Source organism: Microtus ochrogaster, chromosome 2 (assembly GCF_000317375.1).
Source record: "Microtus ochrogaster isolate Prairie Vole_2 chromosome 2, MicOch1.0, whole genome shotgun sequence".
NCBI classification, from domain to species: Eukaryota; Metazoa; Chordata; class Mammalia; order Rodentia; family Cricetidae; genus Microtus; species Microtus ochrogaster.
Window position 1 is genome coordinate 13,674,608 of NC_022010.1, and position 7,938 is coordinate 13,682,545.

Below are 7,938 nucleotides of genomic sequence, written 5' to 3' on the forward strand. Positions count from 1 at the left end.
CTCTGTGGCTTTGGAGCCTGTCCTGGAGCTAGCTCTGTAGACCAGGCTGGTCTCGAACTCACAGAGATCCACCTGCCTCTGCCTCCCGAGTGCCCGAGTGCTGGGATTAAAGGCGTGCGCCACCACCGCCCGGCTCCACATCCCTTTCTGAGAAGTGGCCCACTGATGAGACCCAGAGCATTTGCTCTGGGCTTTGTAGCTGACGTGTGATGCTCTTATTTTAGGGTCCAGATTCTCCAGAAATCGCAGGCTTTAGTCTTCCGCCCTTGGGGCTCTATCAGCATTGAGTCACACATCTCCTTTCCCTGAAATCTTAAGATTTTCAGGCTGACCAACTATACTGAAGTGGATATGTCGTTTGAAAATGTTTTTGTTACATTTCTTTTTTTGTTTGTGTTGGGTGGGATGGGTGTGGGTATACATGTCAGGGCATAGGTATGGAGGTCAGAGGTCAATTTTGCAGAAGTCACTTCTCTCCTTCCTGGGTTCCAAGGACCAAGCTCAGGGTATCAGGGTTGGTGGCAGGCTCCTTTTACCTGTGGAGCCATTTGCTGGGCCTGGCTGTCTGCTGGTTGCCTTTTGACCTCCATCCCTTCTCAAGAGGTCCGTTTACTTGAGCAGTTTGTCTGTTTGTTTGTTTTTGTTTTGAGACAGGGTCTCACTCTAGCTCTGGCTGGCCTGAAATTCAGTATGTAGACCAGGCTATCCTCAACTCATGGAGACCCATCTTCGAAAACTTTAGACAGATAAAGAGGGAGGAAAGACAGGTCGCCAAAAACATTAGGATGTAAATCCCAAAAGAAGGGTGCAGAATGCTGAGGTGACAAACACAAGATACAGAGCACACACAACCTACACAACACACATCTCCCTGATCCCAGAACCCTGTGCCGAGGGAGCAGGGTTAGAACACAGACTGGGAGCAAGGAGTAGGCTCTGCAGGGGTTACTGGCAACCAACCTGTTTGGCTCCTCCCAAAATTAGACGTCTAATAAGGTCATCTGCCTTTCTCGCAAGACAGAAGTGACTCAACCAGTTCAGCCACGGGAGGCTCAGGCCTCTTCAATGCAGATCATCTAGACCGATAATACCAAGTTATCAGGAGCCAGCAGGCCAGGAAACCGGTTCTGCCTGGTCAGCCCAGGAGTCTTTATTGAGATTCCTCCTGTTACACTCTTATAAAAATGTGGCAAGCTACTTGGTTTTTGTTTTTATTTTTTTTAAAAAAAGGTTGGGGGGCTGGAGAGATGGCTCAGAGGTTAAGAACATTGCCTGCTCTTCCAAAGGTCCTGAGTTCAATTCCCAGCAACCACATGGTGGCTCACAACCATCTGTTAAGAGGTCTGGCCTGCAGACATGAACACAGACAGAATATTGTATACATAATAAATAAATAAATATTTTTAAAAAATAAAAATAAAAAAAGGTTGAAGGTTGACGGGCCAGTGAGATGGGTCAGGAGGTAAAGTCCACTTACAAGTCTAATGGCCAGAGGAGGATCCCAGATCCACAGGCAAGGACCGAAGGGACCTCCAACCTCTATAGAAACACAGTGGTGTGCACGTGTATGCTCATGTGCGCACACACACACACACACACACACACACACACACACACACACCAATAACCAAATGATTTAAGTGAAGGCTGGTGGTATAGCTGAGGGGCAGAGCACCTGTCATCGTCTTAGGTTTTATCTACAACACGGCAATAAATAAATAAATAAGGTGTTAAATTACTATAATTTCTGCATTTGAGAGTCTGAGGCAAGAGGGTGATCTTGAGTTTGAGGCCAGCCTGGGCTCATAGACAACCATTTTTAAAGTAACGGAGTGGGATTGGAGAGAGCACTGGCTGCTTTTGTCGAGGACCTGAAAGAGGTGACCTGCCTTTTTCAGGACTCACAGCCGGATGAGCGTGTTGGTAAGCGCCTATACTCTCAGTCCTGAACAGGCTGAGCCAGAGCTTCAAGTTTAAAAGTTCAAGGCCAGCCTGGGCTACACAAGACTCTATCTCAAGAAAAACAAAAACAGAACTCAAAATACAAAACAAAACAACAGAAAGATCTCACAGCCTGTGAGAGAATTAACTTTAAACCCGTGTGTCATTCTGTGTCAGAGTTCAGAATGACTTCCCCGCTCCCTGCTCCACCCCCCACCTGGTGATGGGCAAGTCCTCTACCACTGAGCTCTAAACCCCAGACCCAGAATTCATATTCTAGTATCTCAGATTTTAAGTTACATATATGAAACATAGATAACTTTTAAAAGTCAGATTTATTTGTCTTGTATGTGTGTGCACCTTATGCGTGCATAGGTCAGGATAGCAGATTCTCTAGGGCTAGAATGATGGACAGTGTGAGCTATGCAGGTGCTGGGAACTGAACCCAGGTCTGCTGCAAAAGCGATAAGCGCTCTTAATCTCTGGCCATCTCTCCAGCCCCATCTACATCATTTTTGAGGCACAACCTCATTTTTCAGAGACTGACCTCAAACTCTCTTCGTAGGCTAGGATGACCTTGAACTCCCTGATCATCCTGCCTCTACCTCCCACGTGCTAGAATCACAAACATGCTCTGTCACGTGTGGCTTACGCAGAGACTGAACCCAGGGCTTAGTGTGTGCTAGACAAGTGTAATACAGCCTGAGACACTAAATTCATGCTTTAACATGGAGTTGACATTTATAAAATGTAAAATTGTTTATTTACAGTGAATATTGAGCCAAGCATGATGGCCCATGACTGGGAGGCAAAGGCAGAGTTTCATCACAAGTTTGAGGACAGCCTGGTCTACATAGCAAGTTCTAGGCCAACCATGACAAATAGCGAGACCTTGCCTAGAAACAAACATGCAATGTTTAAAAAATGAGCATTTGGGTGACCTGGTAGTGTCCACCTGGGGTTGAGGTAACAGGATTGCAAATTCAGGGTCTACTTGGGCTATAGAGAGTGAGTTCAAACAGCCTGGACAACTTAAGGAGACCCTGTGTGGTAGTTTGTATGAGAATGGCCCATAGGCTCATATATTTGAATGTTTAATCGGGCAGCAGCGAGTGGCACTACTTGAGAAGGAGTTGGAGGCGTGGCCTTGTTGGGGGAAGTGTGTCACTGTCAGTGGGCTGTGAGGTTTCAACCAAGCCAGGCCCAGTGTCACTCTCTCTTCCTGCTGCCTGCAGGTCAGGATGGAGAACTCTCAGCTGCTTTTCCAGCACCATGTCTGCCTGCATGCCGCCAAGTTCCCTACCATGATGATAATGGACTAAATCTATGAAGCTGTAAGCAAGCTTTAATTAAATGCTTTGCTTTGTGAATTACCATGGTCATGGTGTCTCTTCACAGCAAGAGAACACTGACTTTTCAAAAGATGCCTCATCTCAAAATAAAAAGTAGAGATGAAATTCAAAGTTAGAACACTTGCCTGGCAGGCTCAAGGCCCTTGGTAAAACCCTTAGTAAAAGGATAAAGTGAATATTGGCTTTTTAAAAGAAAGTAGTGTGTGAGAGACAGCATGCCTGTGTGTGTGTGCACACTTGTGCCCGTGCCCATGAGACAGCACATCAGCCGGGTGTAGAGAACAGAGAACAACCCATGGGAGTCAGATCTCCCTTTCCACCATTTGGGTCCCAGGAAGATGGAGCCCAGGCCTCCAGGCTTTGCCCTCTGAGCCACCGTGGTGATCATTTGCTTCTCTGATTTCTACTATCACTTCACGGCTGAGACTGGAGCACAAGGCCTTATGCACGCAGAGCAAGTTCTCTACCGCTGAGCTAGAATTGCAGGCTTGGCCCTCCATGACCAATCCCAGTATTTACTCGTAAAATATTAGTCTGGCAAGACAGTTCAGTAGGTAATGCCGCCAAACCTCACGGATGACCCAAGTGCCGCCTTTGGGACCCACGTGGTAGAAGGAGAGAATGGCTCCCCGTTGTCCTCTGACCCCCACAGTGTGTCAAGCGATGATGCACATTTCCTCCACAAAAAAAATAACAAATAGGGGCTGGAGAGATGGCTCAGAGGCCAAGAGCACCGGCTGCTCTTCCAGAGGTCCTGAGATCAATTCCCAGCAACCACGTGGTGGCTCACAACCATCTGTACTGAGATCTGGTGCCCTCCTCTGGTGTGCGAGCATACATTGAGGCAGAATGTTGTATACATAATAAATAAATGAATCTTTAAAAAAAATAACAAATTAAAGATAAAAAATAAGGATTCTTTCTTTAAGTGTAACCAAAGTATCATTATTACCCAACCTAGTAATAACTCCTTGATATTCTCAGTTTGGCAATCAATAGTCATATTTCCCTCAAAGTCTTTGACCTTTTTTTAAAGAGCAACTTACTTAATTTTATTTTATGTGCATTGGTGTGAGGGTGTTAGATCTCCTGGAACTGGAGTTACAGACAGCTGTGATCTACCATGTGGTTGCTGGGCATTGAACCCAGGTCCTCTGGAAGAGCAGTCAGTGCTCTTAACCGCTGAGCCATCTCTCCAGCTCAATGTCTTTGACTTTTAACAACTTGGGACTTTGAATCAGATTTCAATCAATTTGTTTTCTAAATCTCCTTAAAGCCAGGGTTTCTCTCTTCCTGTAAAACTTCTTTACATTTCATATGTTCAAGAAATTCATCAATTGTAGGGTTTTGGGGGTTTTCTGGTTTTGTTTCTGTAGTTTTCAGAGTTTATTTTGAAACGGCAGGGACTTCCTTCAGGACCTGTGACAGGTCAGGTGACACGTGGCCACACTGTGAAGCAATTCTGCCTTCCACCTTAGGAGAGCTTTCTCTAGCTTTCCGCCCTGGGCCAAGAAACCAGAAAATAAAAAAGTGATGAAATGCTTAAACCTTCATTTTGGTCAGTAATTCTTCTTCCCTCCCAGAGAGGCATTTTGAAATACTTGGGTATAAAGGAGCCCCGGGACTCAAACCCCGACTTTGCAAAGCCACTACACTATAATAATCTCTTAAAATACACATCCATGCCCCAATTGTTTTTAAATTTTGGTGGGAGTTTTGCCTGAATGTAGTCAGTATATAATGTGTATTCCTGGTTCTGGGTGGAGGCCAGATAAAGGCATAAGGTCCCCTGGAACTGGACAGTGGTGGGGACCACTATTGTGGATGCTGGGAATTGAACCTGGGTCCTTTGGAAGAACAGCCAGTGCTCTTAACCACTGAGCCATCTCTCCAGCCCCCTGTCCTGATTTCTAAAAACCTGATTTCTGGTGAATGTGGCTTTATCTGTACTTAAGGATTGCCCAGCACATGGGAAGTTGAGCTAGCCTTGTCTACAAAGAGAAACTCAGTGGGTATATGTATATGTACGTGTATGTATATATGAATGTGTATAAGTATATGTATGTGTATATTATATATGCATGTATGTGTATATGTATATATGTATACGTGTATGTATATGTATGTGTATATTATGTGTATATGTATATGTACATGTATATGTATGCAAGAAACATTCAGCTGGAGAGATGGCTCAGCGGTTAAGAGTATAAACTGCTCTTTGAGAACCCAAGCTGAATTTGACTCCCAGCACACAGATCAGGGGGCTCACAAATGTCAGGAAATCCAACACCTTGTTCTAGCTTCCAACAGTATATGCACTCATATGCGCATGCATACACACACATACCACCACCACCAACAATATACACAAGATTAAAAAAGAAATCTTTAAAAATGATAAACCAAGGCTGAGAGAGGGCTCTTCTGTCCCGGCGTGAGGACTGAGGTCAGACCCCAGCACCCACAGGATATTCAGCACAGCCTCCTTCAGTGAGATGAGACACGGAGACAGGAGAATTCCAGGAAGCTCACGAGCCAGCTGACTTGGTGTACAAAGCTCTTGTTTCGCGTACAGAAAAGGGAGGATGTTGGCACTCAGACACACAAACACACACACAGATAAAAACAAAATGTTAAAATGAGATATTTTTGGACTAACTAGGTCTTAACATCCAATAGTGAATATCCTTATAAAAGACACATGGAGACTAGGTCATAGCTCATATGAGACCCTAGGTTTAGTCTCCAACACACACACACACACACACACACACACACACACACACACGCATACAGAGAGAGAAAGAGAGAGACAGGGACATGGAAGAGAAAGCCAGGGGGTAGAGAGGTGGAGCTACAAGCCAAGGAAGTTGGAAGAGGCAAACCCCAGAACCTGTCTTTGAGCCGGTGTAGCTGTGGCTGACACCTTGATTTCAGTCATCTGGCTTCCAGCGCTATGAAAGCCTAGCTTCAGTTGCCAAGATGTGGCACGTTGTTATTTATACCAGAATCGGGAAGCTCAGACAGCACACACTCCCACCCATAGCCGGGGAAGAAGATTTAGGGAAGTAGGTTCCTTGAATTCATACATCCCCTCCCACCACCTGTTACCAGGTAACCCCACTGGGAATCACACTTCCTGCTCTTGTCATGAATAAAATGGAAGGCCAACCTATGGAAGCACCAGAGTAGGCGGCACCAAGGGCGTGAGAGCACCGAGCTGATGCCAGACCAGGCTGGCAGGTTTCAAGATCTTTCTGTGCTTTCTTCCTGCTCCATCAGGTCTCCTCTCAGCTAGGGCAACAAGTGGACGGCTGGGTCTGCAATCGGTGGCTCACGGTTGCGGAGGATGTACTGGCTGTGGTTTCTTCATCCCGTGTGCTGGACGCCAAGGTTCTGGAAAGACACATGAGAAAAGCATCATCACATTCCTGCGGGTGTGCACACGCGTGTGGACGTGCGATTCCTGAGGGGTGTGCACACGCGTGTGGACGTGCGATTCCTGAGGGGTGTGCACAGGCGTGTGGACGTGCCATTCCTGAGGGGTGTGCACACGCGTGTGGACGTGCGATTCCTGAGGGGTGTGCACATGCGTGTAAACGTGCGATTCCCGCGGAATTTGCACAAGCGTGTGGACATGCGAGTGTGTGTGAGTGGTAGAATGGCTCATGAAGAGCCCCAACCTAAAGGCCATTCGCAGCAGACTCTGGTGTTGAGGGAAGTGATACCTCCTAGGCTTTCTGTACAGGAAGGCTTCTTAAGCTTTTCTTAGCCAGACATGTTGTCACATGCTTTTATTACCAGTACTTGGGAGGCTGAGGTGGGCAGTCCCTGTGAGTTCAAGTCTAGCCAGGGCTACATAATGAGACCCTGTCTCAGAAACAAACAAACAAACAAACAAACAAACAAACAGAAACTAGTTCCTTCTTTTCTTCCCCTAGAGATTCTAACAGTTCTCTCCATCTCCCTAAACTCTTCATGTGACCCAGGGCCCTCAGGCCCAAGGTACCAACCTAACTTTCCTAATGTCCATTAAATTCTACCTAATAAAATGAAAACATATATACGCTGTTCTATGGCCCCTTGCCTCATTTTCTCCCTATTATATCTGGTGTATCTACCCCATTTAGGAAATACTGTCTTGGGGAGATGTGTCACTGGGGGTGGGGCTTTGAGGTTTTAAGAGCTCATGCCAAGCCCAGTGACTCTCTCTGCCTGTCACTTGCAAGTCAGATGTGAGCTCTCAGCGGCTTCTCCTTCACCATGCTCACCTTCCTGCTGCCACCCTCCCTGCCATGATTATCACAGACTCATCCTCATTTAAATGTACTGTAGGTGAGCCCTCAATTAAATGATTTCTTCCATAAGTGGCCTTGGTCATGGTGTCTCTTCACAGGATACGACTGTAGCTAAGACAACTTCCTACTCAGCCCACTGAAAAGCCTAATTGGACTTGAATTTACAGTAATTTACAGCAATCCTCCGCCTCATCCTTCCACGTGCTGGGATTAGAGGCACAAGCCACCATGCACAGTGCCTGTTGGCTTTTTATTACCTTTAGGGAGCACATGCTCTATTTATTACCTTTAGGGAGCACATGCTCTATTTATTACCTTTAGGGAGCACATGCTCTATTTATTAC